This window comes from Haliotis cracherodii, unplaced genomic scaffold (genome assembly GCF_022045235.1).
Source record: "Haliotis cracherodii isolate W230 unplaced genomic scaffold, xgHalCrac1.p SCAF_4, whole genome shotgun sequence".
Lineage (NCBI taxonomy): Eukaryota > Metazoa > Mollusca > Gastropoda > Lepetellida > Haliotidae > Haliotis > Haliotis cracherodii.
In genome coordinates this window covers 28,166,855-28,183,673 of record NW_027266297.1, presented here as the reverse complement: position 1 = coordinate 28,183,673, position 16,819 = coordinate 28,166,855, and the positions used below count along the sequence as shown (strand labels likewise).

General features: G+C 38.8%; 1 protein-coding gene across 2 annotated transcripts in view; it reads right to left on the bottom strand.

The window, feature by feature from the left end:
• LOC139478805 (uncharacterized) overlaps positions 1–16,819 on the bottom strand; it is a 58,383-nt gene that overhangs the window by 26,180 nt on the left and 15,384 nt on the right. The window contains exon 2 of one of the 2 annotated variants that reach the window (XM_071261440.1): positions 9,335–9,501. The gene's annotated coding sequence lies outside the window, so the exon portion shown is untranslated. Of the gene's footprint in view, positions 1–9,334; positions 9,555–16,819 lie in introns of those variants that run through there. The other variant, XM_071261441.1, reaches the window with a different exon arrangement.

The window sequence follows — 16,819 nt, the reverse complement described above, 5'->3', positions numbered from 1 at the left end:
GCCAATGAGAATCCTTTAAAACACGCGTATTATCAGACAGACCCTTTGGTCTTTTTTCTTTTTAACTTTTCAACACAGATCTTTCGCTTCTGCTGATATGTATATTTATAAAGGAGACCTCAGGTTGACCGAAAATAAACAATCACTGTGTTTTTGAATTACTTAAGAAAAGGGTTCCGCTGATGATGTTATGACTTAGGTGCTCTGTATGTTAAGATGAAACGGCTGTACATACAAAATAAATTTGTTTCGTTCTTTGAAGTTAGGTTTAATAAAATTCTTGCAGACTATTTTCAAGCGCACTTTACCAGAACAGAGTAGGAAAAGATTGGTTTTACACAAAGACGAACACAAAGATTAATGCAATGCATTTGCTTCAATAAAACATGTTTAATAAAACAATATTTCGCACACCATCGTAAATTTGTAAGAATGCGTTAAGTTTACTTACTTCGACAAGAAAGTGAATTCCAATTAATGCTTAAAGGAACAAATATGCATACAAAATGCAGGCCTGTATATTCACATAATGGAATAAGTGTTCTTATGATGTATGTCTTAGTTATTTGGGGACACACAAACAGTCGGTTCACACTCGCGTACAAAGCCACAGTAGCTATAGATCGTGAAACAATATCACATAAAGGATAGGTTCTTCAGTGTAAGAATGAATCAATGTATGTCAGCACTTTGTAATATGAACCCAGTCATGACAGACTACTCAAGAATGTATCAAGGAAAAACATATAAAACCAGTAAAACGTGTACAAAGTAATAAAATTTAATCTTTGACATGACCAAAATGTCGCGGATCTTAACGCCACAAGGACTTCATGCCTAAGAAAACGTTCAATTTGTGGCTAATTTGGGGAGGTACCTGAAGGACATGCGCAACATGTTCGCGGCTCCATGTTGCGACGTCACATATTCCCTTCTCCGCTTATCATATTTGAGATCACGAAATCACTTTTTATAATATTGAGTTACAAACATTGGATTAGGTACACCCGTCAGCTGCATTAGACGCATGAGGTCCAGTTTACACAGCGGGGTTTCAGTGCATTAAAAACAAGCTTCAACAGCACGCGCCTTTATGCCTGTTATTTGCTAAATATATACACCTGATATTTGCATTCGTAAGATAATGTTATTTTTTCTAAATCCAGGTAAGGATTGGTATACCCGGTATTTTAAAAATATCTTTTCATCCTAATGACTGAAAGCCTAATTCTACATTACGCTTAATGTATTAAATCTGGGTCAAATAAACCGTGGTGTATTTGGGGTTGGAATTTAGCATAATGCAAATTGATCTACCGATTAAGTATTTAGAGAACGTTACTGGACGGATGGCGGTATGCCTTTGGCAAATATGGAGAATAATTAAACTAACATGCCAAGAAGATTAAACAGAAAGATTTTTACTGGCTGTTGGTGTTTCTATTCTACTATTATACTGTTTTTGAATTCTTGTATAAACGGGTGGGCGGATATTGTAGGATTAATGATGCATGTTCTGTGTTGGTACGTGTATGTTGAGTTCAAAGGTAGAGGTTCTGTGATCTGTGTTTTTGCTGTTTATTTTGTTATGCTGTCACTTTCGTAGAGGAAGTGAGATCTCGTTTGCCGGTGTTCATGTACAGCGATGAGTCTCACAATTTAAACACACATTGATTCGTGTGTGCTGGCATTTAGGGGTCTGCCACTTCCGTTTTAGCTGTCTGTGTTGCGTACCCCAGAGACAGGAGGGGGGGGTCACCGTCAGGAAATATGTTCTATGTGGTCCATGAAAACATCAGAACAAGAACTAGCAACCCGCTATGGCAATATACGATAGAATTTGTTCAAAAGCTTTTAAAGTGATGTTATTTTTGGAAATTCGAAACCTCTTGTCAAGAGACTTTGTAGTGTTTGTTGTTGTTTTTAAAGCTGTAGTCAACAATGTTCCAGATATATCACAACGGCCTGTAAATATTCAAATCTCGGTCAGGCAAACCAGTGGTTGATAGCACGGGTGCTGGAGTGACGTCACATTATCGGCCCTGTCAAAGAGTCTTATCAACCTGATACAAATAGTGCCATGACACTGTAGCTCACCTGCATATGTCTAAATTTCCAAACAGAGACAGACACTTATAAAAAGTTGCTGTCAGTATTGCTACTCAAATATTTTAGTTAACTGTGTCAGGTAATGCAAAGAGCAAACAATTTTGCATAAATGGCTTAGAAATGGTCATAAAGAGGTTTTTCAATATGGCTGCCGTGGTGGGATGGAGTCTCTTCAACAAATTAGTACGTCATCATTGGTGGGAACAAGTATGTGAAATTTCAGTTTCATAGGTCCAGTGCTTGCTGAGGAGAAAATATTTTCGAAGGAAGACGGGCTTAAGACGACTGACACACTACTCATATGACTTTTCGGTGAGTTAAAAAGCAAATTACATTTTGTGACAGAATGATTGAAAAAAGTGGTGTCATATGGGTGTATTAAGCACGTGTCGATTTTTTTATGGCATTTATTAGAATTAGAATTGCATTGGAAAATAATATATCATAATCCATATAATATTGATTAGCTTCTGGACTTATTTAAGTTATGATCTGTTATTCCCATTTGAATCCTTACGTCATGTGATGTTAGTAATGTAGTAAAATAATTCACACGTTATCATGATGAAGTGGTTCACCACCTCAGTACGTTGCAGTCACACCACAAGTATGTCCTTTAACGGATACAGAAGTAACAGAAACCGGTTTGCCAACGACATACAGACACATGCTGGAAATACCACACACTAGTTCAAAGAAAAAAGGTGCACAGAACATTAACTTAAAATGAATGAAACATATTACATTTATCTCCTGAGGTTAATCCCTTGAAATGTGATTGGTACGTATAGTTTCGTCAAAATGTAAGAAACGATGTGTTGCATTCATTGCCAAGGACAACATAACAATTCTTAAAATCAGATAGCAATTAAAGCTAAATATGATGTAATTTGACGTAGAGAAACAATCAAAGTACGAACATCAGTTTGTAAAATAATATACACCTTAAGCAGAGCGGATTATCACTTTTCAACTTCTGATGTTATTAATTCTTCCCCTGCCAGGACCCATAATTACTATACTACATCACCGTCAAGAACTGTAATAAAATCTGCCTACAGAGACACAGAGAAGTCGATGTCGTGGTTTAAGCAATCAATTTGAAATGAGAAAAGAAAACAGCGAGTCAGCCTCCAGAGACATCTCAGGTATTTCTTAAGGGCACTCACCAGAGTACTCTGAATAAAATGTTAAAAATTTTGATCGTTTACAACGATACACATAAACACGATTTTTTGCTCAATTTATAGTATATCTTGTTACATGTTTTCGTGTGCGTCGCGAAAGTCTTGTGCAAAGATATATATTGTATAACTTACCGTATACATACCTCCTCTATTTGCAAGGCGTGTTCTGCTCCATAGATTGCATATATCCCTTTGAATCAAAAACCATAAAATGGACAAGTGACTAAAGAATTTCTAGTGGCGGCTAAATGACGGGATAGGAAAAAATGAAGCCACTTGAAATCTCTGCGTAAACACAAGTCACCTCTCGACTAAATCAAGTACTCATCTATTGAACAAGTCTTTAATCTTTCCAGCAAAGAAGTCGACAGGTGAGCCTTAAGTATAGTTTCACATCCATTGAGATCAAACTTAATTGTCGACGGCATTTCGGGAGGATAATTTTACGTCTTAAATATTCACCTCGACATTGTTTTTGCTGTGAGAAACGACAAAACGAAACCATTGATGGAAGAATTCGCTCCTTGTCTATGAGACTCGCCCTTTGCGGAGTTGCCTACACCCGTAGTACGACATTCTACTTCAAAGGAACGTCTTCTCAAACTTCAAAAAGCGACGTTGCCTGAAAAAACGAGCCTCTTGAAAATCGTTGGCCCATTTCTACAACGAGGATTTGTGCGCGTTAGGTAAATGCACTTACATGGTTGGAAGATAAGAGCAGTGAAAGTTAAAAGATTGATGTCAAGGGTCCTTTCTGTCCGATGTTGGTGGCCATAAGAGGATGTTTCACTGGAATGTACAGAGCAACTGGGTCCCCCTTAGCGTTTCAACCCCATCGGTACGATGACTATAATATTGCTCCAACACTGGTCGCAACAGGCTATATTCAATTAGGAGAATACAATAGAGACCCGACAATGATTTTCGTTCATTATACAAGGAATGTTTGTGACGTACAATGAAAGGCACAACGTATTCATATTTTAACAATAATTACGCAATGACACGATGTTTGCATATTTTCAATTTCAGTACCTTGTACAAGAGGTATAAAACGAATAAAAGTTGCCACCAACCACACCCTATGTACAGTTGCTGGGATTAAACACAGGAAATGCTTGTACCTGCTTTGAAAATGTGAACACGAAATACGTCTTTCCGAAGCGTTGAAATTACCACACACGATGGTTATGTAATGAAGCGTGAACGACAGGCACCTGTTTTCCTGCAGTTGAGTGACGTAATGATACTGTTTGTTCGTTTTATTGCAGCTTTTACATCGACATACGTGACGAGTTATACTAACGTTTGACACAGCTTTAGCAGAGGTGAGGTAGTGAGTTAATGCCGCTTTGAACAGTGGTTCGTCTGTATCACTCTATTTTCATTTGTATACCCTGTGCTACTGTTTCACAAGAGGACATCCAAAACGACATCCCGGTGGTACCCTTTACGTTACCTTGGGTGAGTGAGTATGCTTTTACGCCGCTTTTAGCAATATTCCAGCAATATAACGGCGGGGGACACCAGAAATGGGCTTGACACAATTTACCCATGTCGGGAATCGAACCCGGGTCTTCGGCGTGACGAGCTAACGCTTTCACCACTAGGCTACCCCATTGCCCCAACGTTACCTTGGATATGTCCTATTGGTTCGTAGAGAACGCTGTTTAACAGACTTCGCGTTTCCCACTGCATTTCGACCGTGCAAACATTGTCTATGCACATTAATCATAGATTAGCATGACCTGACTAACTTTTCTGCAATTCTGACCAAAGTAATTTCATTCACATTCAATGACCGTGAATGTTTTGATTGTTAAGATAACAATTCGCTTCATCCACAAAAATCACATACAATCTTGAAACTGAAAGCGTGAAAGATTCGAAAATTACATTACGTTACCCCCCGCTTGAGTACTTTTTAAATAATAAATGAAGGAATGGTAAAAATATCAATCAAAAAGGCTTTGGTTCCACTGCAAGAGTTCAATATTTTGGCGAATATTTCATTTATTTCTCAGTGGGTGAATTTGAAGTGAGTAACGGTTTTGTGACAAGTGAGTAACGGTTTTGTGACAAGAGAGTAACGGTTTTGTGACAAGTGAGTAACGGTTTTGTGACAAGTGAGTAACGGTTTTATCTATGACAACGGAAAATATGGAACTTTCTTATTTCAAACGTTTAGTTATCAACAACGACAAAAGTAGTTGCAGAAATGAATGATATTTTATACACAGGTTTTATTCAAGGACACGTTTCTGAGTACGGACGATCGATTTGTATGTGAACAAGAAATTAATTATTTGACAACACATACGTTTATTGCCCATATACTCTATTATGCATAGGATGGCATTAAACATGTGACAATCATTATTGATATTATTCATAACCAATTTTGATAACAGGTTGATTATTCATAGTTGATCATAAACTTCACAAGACGAACCCTCTGTGGTCATATGCCCCTTAATGGGTCTGACTTTGCCGCATGGTTGCACGACATTTTGGCTAACAATGATGATACAGCATAACAAAAACGAAACGAAGTTATTAAATACAGTACATACAATAGCCAAATGCCATCCAGAAGGCTGTATCGATGAAATTTGCCATCTAAGGAAATTCAAGGCAATTTATCAGCGTTTCTTGTCATAATACAAAACGTTACCTTATGACTCAATTCCGATAAATCACACAGTCCATGAATATTATCGAGGTCTGATTGTGTAAATAACAAGTTAGTCAATAAATCAGTCTAATACGGAATAGGCGATGGAGATAATTAGTTTTATACTCTACAAAATCGATTACGACACTGTCAACAGCACCCTAGTTAGCTTGATATAAACATGTACTTTAATGTCTGCGTGTGCTATCGCTATCCTTTCAAATCAAGATTTGTACATTGCATTCATCTCATACGTACCAGACATGTAGCATTGTCATTTTTGGTTTAATAATTATGATTCTGATTCATATATGCATCAATGCACTTCTATGCTAAAGGGGCGGAGGGTAGCATAGTGGTATCGGCGTTCGCTCGTCACGCCGAAGACCCGGGTTCGATTCCCAACAAGGGATAATGTGTGAAGCCCATGTTGATATCGCTGGAATAGAGCTAAAACGGAGTGAAACCATACTCTCTCACAATATACAGTTTATTTCATAGATATCGATAAATCATATTTTTGCTTTTTGTATGACCTTGGGTTTCTACTCGTGCTTATGTTATGTTTTTTTAAAAGGGTAGAAGCATCATTTTAGACAAAATACATGGGTTAATTCTATCGGATGAAACTTGGTTTATAACGTCATTTATTAGTTTCCGGTGAGGAGATCACATGTTTAATAAACATACAGCTGTAATACACATTGTGTAATACCAAAGCGCGTGCTAATGTACTGCGAGAACAAGTTTCACGAACAAATATTGAAAACTCTCAACATCCCTGGTCTTATTCAACGACATTGCGTGTTGAGGTGATAGATCACTGAGAGGAGCTTATGCACACTTGATGACCCCAGCAGGCTGACGTCACATTGCATTGTTTCGCCGGTGGATATTGCAACACAATTCAACAAAATACGTCATAGGGGCATTCTGGCGAGATTGTAAACTTTGTGATGTAGGGCCCCATTCCACAAGGTGGTCGTAGCACAACGACGCTCGTACGTCTATTTAATGGGAGCTATGGATAACCTTAGCGCTACGATAGCGTTTACGAAACGGACCCCTGCATTCTAAAGGTAGGCCTTGTATTATATGAAATTAAAAAGTATCAACGTTTGACCTGTTTGAAGTATTATTCTCTTAAACTCAACTGGATTATGCTGTGGATCGCGTATCTGTCTGCCCATTCACGCACGACAGTGACATTCTTAATAAGTTATAAACGGCAAGAAATAAATGAAATTCTGAACTCGCTCCCGTGTAATACCCATTTAATAAAACTATACACTCCTTTCATAAAATGGGTATTACACGGGAGCTCGTTTGGTAATATTTCTACATGGGTTAATGCTATCGGATGAAACTTGGTATGGCATACGAATGTCAGACCAAATATTCCGCTTATTCATAACCTACATCAAATGTAGTATCAAATCAAAATAACCTATGGCGTCTGATGTTTGTCTAACATTCGTATGCAAACTGTCGTATATTAAAGTCAAATAGTACATAGGATTAAACAAAACATCAGAATATGGATACTTTGCGTTAATTATGGATGAGGTGGATTGGGGCGTAACGTCGCGTCCAAGATTATTGCATTTATATAGCGGCGTGCGTGCTTGTGTGTGTATGCGTTTGCTTGTACCAGGGCGGACTTATGCCAGTCTTATAGTGCTAGCCCGCTAATATACCATGCTGCAGTATGAAATGGATGCCCCACTCAGACACAGTATGCTGACTCCAAGCCGACCAGTCCTTTTTTAATGCCGAGCGTCAGACAGTCATCTTTTAACGTTTTGGTATGACGCGGCCGGGGATTGAACCACCGATCTTCCGTTCTCCGGGTAAACGCACTGTCCACTAGACCACTGTGGCGGTATCGCTAATAATGAGTTTCAAGACATGAGCAAAGTGTCATGGCACCAACAAGGCAAATACGATCTTATTGTTTGCATATCGCACAATTTCTCCACACACTAACGTCAAGTTTATTGCGTTTTTTGTTCAGAAAAGGGGTTCAACATGAGTCGTGACAAATGACTTGGGTGTTTAGAGTATTTCACTTCGATCAAAGCATTTGAACGGGTTTATTACAAACAAGCTATTTGTCGTGGCATGTTGAGGACCGACTATCGAGTCTGCCTTCATAGATACCCCAAATATGTTGTTATAAACAAGAATTCAAATTATTGCTCTCAATAGCGTCTTGCATTCTTGTGTTGAAAAGTAAAAGACCCTGGAATTCATTTACAGGTGAGAGATTAAAGCCATAGAACTCCACCCACCACTGTGAACCATACGCACGTGCAAAACGTGTTTTCAACAAGTGACGTAAGTAGACTAAATTAAGCCATTCTTAGGAATGTCGGGCCACACTACTCCCTCAATATTGACTGTCAAACACTTATGAAAGTAACCACATTGATCGATCGTCGCTCGCCTTTCAACTATAGTTATTTCTGTCTTTACAAACGTACATACTAGTACATATCTTTCGATGGCGGGGCGCTTATTGAAATACAAACGCTGGAGTTTTTCATGTCTACAGATTCATACAAGGGTCATGATCTTAGACACTTGTGCCATTCCGTTCCATACTCGGGGTGAACATTGGGCAAAAACTCAGTTGCAAACTTGATAGGCAGAATTCATGTACCCTCCTCCAGTAACATATCAGCCATACGTTGAACATTGAGTGCATGAGGGTTGTACGTTGAACAGAGGTTAACTTTCGCAATAGAGACTCGCTGAAGATAGGCATATGCTCAGCACATTGAGGGTAGGTATAATTTAACATGGATACGCGTAGTGACACAAATACCGTTAAGGGCTTCGGCTTTGTTTATTATGTTATGATATTGTAGAAGAAAGGACCAGGCGTATGCTATGTGTTTAATGACTTGAATAGCCTTTCAAATGGAGCTGTATTGTTACGAAAATATTTGCAATAATTCATGACAGAGAGAAATATGTTTAATGTTTAGAGAAGGGCTGGGGCTTAAGAGCATATACACTTAGTGATACTCGTATCATGTGTTATTATTTTACAAGAAAACATTTCGCACTGGTTGGTTTGGGCTTACCATATCATGAAACTTGGACAGATAGATTACATACACTGAACGTCAGGATGAAATGTTTTGATTTTTTTAAATATTCATTTGTTAAAAGGACACGTTGTATGTATTAATTCAATTTAACATGATAAATATATTGCATTATCAAGCAGTGGTACATCCAGACTACAACAAAAGGTGCTTCATTTGTGTAATAAAGACGTTTAATGAAAATATCATTAATATGAAATTATCATAATTGATTTTATGAAATGTTTACAAACAAACAAAACATGTCTTACCCTTATCTCTTGAAAGTCGCTGATGGGTATATCCAAGATTTTTTGCCAGGAGATTAAACGCCGTCCCTTTCTGTCGAGATACATGGGGTACCTCGTTATCCTCTGGGCGATGATCCACGTATTAGGCTAAGGCCGTATGTAGCTGGACTTCCCATCTATAAACAAACCTGTTGTAGAAAAGAGAAGGAAGAATGAACGCCTTGTGTTGTCAAAGTTAGTCTCATTCCGACGACTAGCGCAGAGAATCTGTAAACGGGGCGCATGATAGCCCTGTGACGACACAATTGGTCGATGCAACTAATTTGCCTGATCATTGAGGGCAGGTTTGGTTAGCTGTCCGCTATGGTGTGAGAATCCGAGCGTCGTACATTGTGTGAAATGTCAACCCCTGACTGACGGTACCATCGCGTGTCGGGGGACCTCGGCTTGAAAATTAACCCATTGTCAATCTCCAACATCACTCGTGCAGGAGAATGGCTTTGTATTGATGAATAAATATTGAAATGAAAAGAAAGCGAGTAAATCGGAAAATGAAAGTGAAATTTTGCAGATGGAATGCCACCTGCTGGTTTAAGACTGGATGTCTAGTTCCTGACGAACCAAGCAAGACATTTGGTGCATTGTGCTCTCAGTAAGTGCTAAATCTCTTAGTTTGTTCTCTAAATCTTTCTTGTAATGTTACATAGAATTCATTTGATTCGTGATCGTGATCGCGATGCGTCTCTGCAGCCGCCATGACGTCAATACAAAGAAAAGGAAGTGTAGGTCTGTGAACCTTCGGTGGCCTATATGTCGTTCGCTCATCACACCTAAAACCAAGGTTCGAATCCCGGCATGGGTACACAGAACGCATTCTCGGTGCCCCAGCGATATATGACTGAAGTATTGCTGACGTTATGTAAAACCTTGGTCGCACACCGTGACTCTCCACGGGTGACTGTATTATTGGACTCAAAGATACAAAGATACGAAAATGACATTTATGTTTAATATGTTTGATATGATCATGATCTATGGTGGACTGATAGTATAGATTGTATGAATTACACGATATAATTTATAGTAAAAGCTGTAACCACACGTTTGAACCATAACTACTGGTTTAGTTCTATTGCAAGTAACATAAGTATACATAAACCTCAGTTGAAGATCCGTATGTTTCAGATGCGCCAGTATAATTGTGTTCTGTGACAAATTGATAGCATTGACATTATGGACTATTAGATGACATCAAAAGTCGAGACTTAAACTTAATGTCTGTCTTGGACTGCTATTGAATCCTATCATAGCATATAACACAGACCTAGATCTGAGATAGTGAGTAAGTTGGGTTTAATACCGCTTCTAACAGTATTTCTGTTATTGCATGACGGGTCAGCTAAATGTGGGAGTAAAGCCCGAGCTGATGCAAGACGTTTACTACTTTGGTGAAATCCACGAGCATGGGCATGGTTTGACAACGAAAACAACATAATCATCGTGAATCTGGGATTCGAATTCCACGTTCATAAGATTCTGGCACACCAAAGGGATGCAACTCTGCACAGCTCATTAGACGACTGTGCCACCTGTGCCGTTGTTAAGTGGCTGGTTAGATTGATGGTTGTTAGTGCAAATGTGAAACGTCAATGTTACTGGTGTATTAAGGGCTGGCGAAAAGATTGAATGGAGGAATTAAATGGCTGATTGTTGCAGAGCATTTCATAAACATTAACGGCATATCCAGGAACATCAGTCACAGACTGACATATACCACGAGACCATTACAGCATTCCAGGAACTATTTCCAACAAATAATGCGGAAATAGATAACTCTTCCCAGAGTGGAGGCATCGTAAGGAGGGTTCTTATTCTACAAATGCCACTTGAAATATCAACGTAGAAACTCGAGTGATTCACGGTACATGGATGGAACTGACAACCGGCCGTATGTCACCCCGCGTCCTGAATAAAACACAAATACAGCGTACGATCCATACACGTTACAGCTTGGTATCCTTGAATGCCAAGCATTGTCAACTATGCGGAAGGATCTGGTAATCCAATATAAGGACATTGACATATCAGCCATAATTCACAGGACCACGAATATGCGAGTACTTTCCATTCTAGATGCCATGGATACTGGTATAATATGATATTACTAAATAAAGTTCATCGTCTGTTTTTTATACATCGTGATTTCCTATTCACATCTCCCTCGTAAGTGACTGCTAGACTGTATTATCTCACCCCATCGCGCATTGTGTACGTCACCCACAGCGCATGCAATACCTGTCTGCAATGTCAAAGACGTATATCTACATACGTCTTTGGTTATGTGAACTGTACATATTGAATATTCTATAGAGATATAGATCAAGTGCACAGAGAACTATTCTATCACCAGTTATGTTTGTGTGTTTGTGTGTGTGACGAAAATACCATGCTTACCTGTGTTCTGTTCAAAGCGGCGTTAAACCAAACTCACTCAACCACTCACTCAACCAATCAAACAACCACTCACGCAACCATTCATTCAACCACTCACTTAACAACTCACTCAACCATCCACTCAAACACCCTCTCAAACACCCTCTCAAACATTTTTTCAAACACTCATCCAACCACTCACTCAACCAATCACTCAGTCAACCACTCGACCACTCACTCAGTCAATCACTCACTCTATCATCCAGTCAACCACTCATCATTCACTCAACCACTCGCTCAACTTCTCACTCAACCACTCACTCAACCTCATTCGATCACTCATCCAACCAATCACTCGATCACTAACTCGATCACTTACTCAACCACTCGCTCAACTTTTCACTCAACCAATCACTCAACCTCATTCGATCACTCATCCAACCAATCACTCGATCACTAACTCGATCACTTACTCAACCACTCGCTCAACTTTTCACTCAACCACTCACTCAACCTCATTCGATCACTCATCCAACCAGTCACTCGATCACTAACTCAACCATTCTTACGTTTATACTTTTCTGATCTTGAAGTAGGGCTGTTTATGTTGTGATGAATTGAATCACAATGTATCGGGGATATTTATCTACTTTTCGTATTTTGTGCTCAGGAGAGTAACGTTATCCCTCCACAATGATTTCCAAATAATATAACGAAAATAGTTGCATAACTTACGTTACATCATCCGTGCTGTCAATAAAGGACAGTTATATACGTGTATGACGTTGCGGCAGTGTCTCAGTTATCAGGATATCCTTCCAGGTTGTATGTTGCATGTCGATTTCAGCTGTTAGCGTCAAGTATTGCGAATGACACGCACGCGTTAGCTACGTATCACTAAGCCCATACACTAATTTCAGCAATAGACATATAATTACATTGCGTTTTCTGAAGTAGCTGATAACCGTCAGACAAGCCCTTGGCGTGTCTTTATCGTATAGTTATCCTAATAGCTGATAAGATAAACATACAATACTCATATTTGATGACTCTATCACGACAGCTATCGACAAGTGTTTTTGCATTTCATTGACATGTGACTAGGCTACAGTAAACCCGCCTACAAAACTATCGATGTACAATTGATAGGCAATAATGCATATCACTTAGCATGTGACCGAATTTATGACCCAAGATTGTGTGATAGATGTCACGGGGTTAAATGGTCCTATGTAACGCTGACGAAACTTGACAAGATGTCTATCTCGGCTATGACTCTAGGAATATCTGATTTGTTTCTCTGTGAAATGAACATCTGATATACATGCGAACATGCTATGCTTTAGTGATCTAAACACACATTCCTGAAGCATTCCTGAAAATTTTGTGATAAGATACCTTTGTGTATATTCATTCATAAAGGGACACAGCCTAAATCCACACGATTGTATATCTAATAACATATCAGGTGAATATCAAAGACTGTTATTTGACATTTTCATTGTAGTTCGTCTTGTGTAGTTGTCTCAAGATGACACATGTTCACTCAAGTAAGAAGAAAAGCATATGGTTTTCCAGATAACACGGATCTTTGCCTAAACATACAGCTGATTTCATATTTGATTTAAAGAAGTATAGGATTAAATCTTTGTTATTTTTTGTATAAGCATACATCAAAGTCCATTACGAGCCAATTACTTATACTTTATAGTATTATGTTCTTTAGAGCAATTTATGTGGTCGATAATCTGTCAAATGCTGTGTCATTAGACACGTGTTTATTGTGTTGATAAACATCCGTATGCAACACATGTCAGTTAAGGTAACGTCAATCAAATGATATCTACAACCAATGCATACAATTAGCAACAATACATCTAACATGACAAGACAGTCACAGATGCTGACACGTCACCATAGACAATGATAAGTTGAAACGATTGCCTTACCTTCGTATGCATGTAGATAGGATGTTAAACCAACATCGTCAGATGGATGACAGATCACAGAATAAATGAAACGACAAAGAACAGGACACTTAAATGAGCCCGACAAATACGCATATAGCCAATCCACATTTGTATTTATTATGCATAGAATAATCCACCCTATTGGAATGTGACAAAAGACCTGTGAGGACAACTCGCTTGTTGAAACAACGATCACTGTAGCGCCAAGCTTGTTAAAAAGACGTGGGAATATTGTATGGAAAAATCCACATTTGTGTCATTTTGATTGGTCAGCTTTAGATCTGTGACGTAGATACGTGAAAGTTTGTCCTGACTTCCCAATTGTTGACGTTGATTCCAACGAAGGTGTAACTTCCTTTATTTAACCTGAGGGCTTTTTGCCTTGGATCTTTTATACGTTTGCTGTATCATTAGTCAAAACCGCTTGACATATAATGGCCTGACAGTAACGCCCAGTCGCATATGTGTATATAATGGACTGGTTGAAAGATACTGAATATACACCATTGTACTATTTTCACTTCCACTCCTTTAAAGGTATTTCCCCTAAATACCCCTTTCTTTGGTACTTTCATTGAAGATATCTTTACCTCAAACCACCTGCACGGACCTGAGTGTAAGGTTATTTTGCTTATTCAGTCAACAGTAAATATAGGGGTTTTATTCACCTCTCAAATCATTATGGTGCGTTAATATAGGCGTGGTAAAATTCCAAAAGGGAGTTCTTTGGTAGTAGATCTATTCTTAGTTGTATGTTTCCAGAAATATGAATCTTTATTATCCTAGAATGAATTGGCACTTTTTACTCCTACGCCTTCATACAACTGGCACAGAACATGACGTTTCATCAATTGCGAGATTTCAAATGCTTGTATTATGTAAAGGGACAATCCTAGAGGTATATTGCGTCATAATATTGTGTGACGCCTCCTGCCCATGAGCATGTGACCATTGGTAATATGCGTGTCGTATCTCATATACTGCTCCAAAGAAATTAAGCACCATCCCATTCTTCCTTATCACTAAACTCGCACTACTTGTGCCATGACATATTAACTAATAATAGTATATTAGTAATATGGAAGAATGGAGTTGTCCTTAACTTCTGTTGAGTAGTGTGCCACATATGTATTTTAATTGTTTTAACACTACCTAAATAACCAAGTATAAATCAGCTGTTCGTAGACATTCTTCATTTTACCTCCTACAAGTTAAGGGCATAACTTTTATCAATTTGATGGAAATCGAATATGTCTCAAAATACTTCCAGCAGCAACGTAAAGATGAAACTGCTTTTAGAAATCTATTATGAAAATGTCATAAAAGACAATTTTGGGACACAAAGGATTCAAATAGAATGACATCGACATACAAGCTATTGAATATCTTATTTGAGTCCTTTTACGATAAATCGTTATTATTTTTCTATGCGGAAATGAAGTTCACTGAGACATATGAAAGCCTCAAAGGCATTGAAACATCACAATCCCTTAAGTGATTAGTGTGGTACATATTTAGAACCATTTGACATTCATTGTTCAATGTGTTATTGTATGGTGCGTCTCCTATATTTAAAATGTTGTGTTTTTTTTAATGTTTTGCCTGCTGTATTAAAAACGGATTGTTATTAATTAGTTCGTGTACTGTATTTAAAGTCTTTGTGTTGAGTAAATAAAATGACACATCGATATGACATTTAATGGCAAACGCTATGCTATACTACATACATTTTTCACCGTGAAAGTGTAAGCAATGTTAAACTTTCTCTGTTTGTAGTGTGCAGGGCATAGATACAGACGTCCTTTGAGCCGATGAAGCACGCAAACATAGTACCCATTTGTTAACAAGTGGATAAAATCCGTACCAAACCGTGTTGGCAATATTTCTGTTCTTGTATAGTGACACTTGAAAACGGACTCGAGTGTCGACACACTCGAAACATCCAAACAAATATTCGCATTATCAGTGGATATACAGATGACTCCCTGTGACCTGAATTTGTATATATACCGATAATTTGTCATTCACAGATGTACAAATTTACATTGCAAGAGACGATTTAACTTATACATCTATTTACAGTGACTCTGACCAAATGGTCATGAATACCATGGTGTTTAATAGCAACGCCTTTCTACTATGATTTAAGGGTAGACTTCAGAACAGGAATGCACCACAGGTTGATTTAAGGACGGAATGCATCCAGGGTAGACTTGAGGATGGAATGCATCCTGGGTAGACTTGAAGACGGAATGCATCCAGGGTAGACTTGAGGCATGATAACATTCCGGACACAATGCACCCCGGGTAGACTTAAGGATGGAATGCATCCTGGGTAGATTTAAGGATGGAATGCATCCAGGGTAGATTTAAGGACGGAATGCAACCAGGGTAGATTTAAGGACGGAATGCATCCAGGGTAGACCTAAGAACAGGAATGCATCCCGGGTAGATTTAAGGATGGGATGCATCCCGGATAGATTTAAGGATGGAATGCATTCCGGAGAGATTTAAGGACGGAATGCATCCAGGGTCGATTTAAGGCATTATAACATTCCGGACGACATGCAACCCGGGTAGATTTAAGGATGGAATGCATCCAGGGTAGACTTGAGGCATGATAACATTTCGGACGGAATGCAACCCGGATAGATTTAAGGACGGAATGCATCCAGGGTAGACTTGAGGATGGAATGCATCCTGGGTAGATTTATGGATGGAATGCACCAGGGCAGATTTAAGGACAGAATGCAACCAGGGTAGATTTAAGGACGGAATGCATCCAGGGTAGACCTAAGAACAGGAATGCATCCCGGGTAGATTTAAGGACGGAATGCATCCAGGGTAGACTTAAGGCATGATAACATTCCGGACGACATGCAACTCGGGTAGATTTAAGGATGGAATGCATCCCGGGTAGATATAAGGATGGAATGCATCCAGGGTAGATTTAAGGACGGAATGCATCAAGGGTAGATTTAAGGACGGACTGCATCACGGGTAGATTTAATGACGAGATGTGTCCAGGGTAGATTTAAAGACGGAATGTACCAGGGTAGATTTAAGGATTGATAACATTCCGGGCATAATTCGCGCCGGGTCG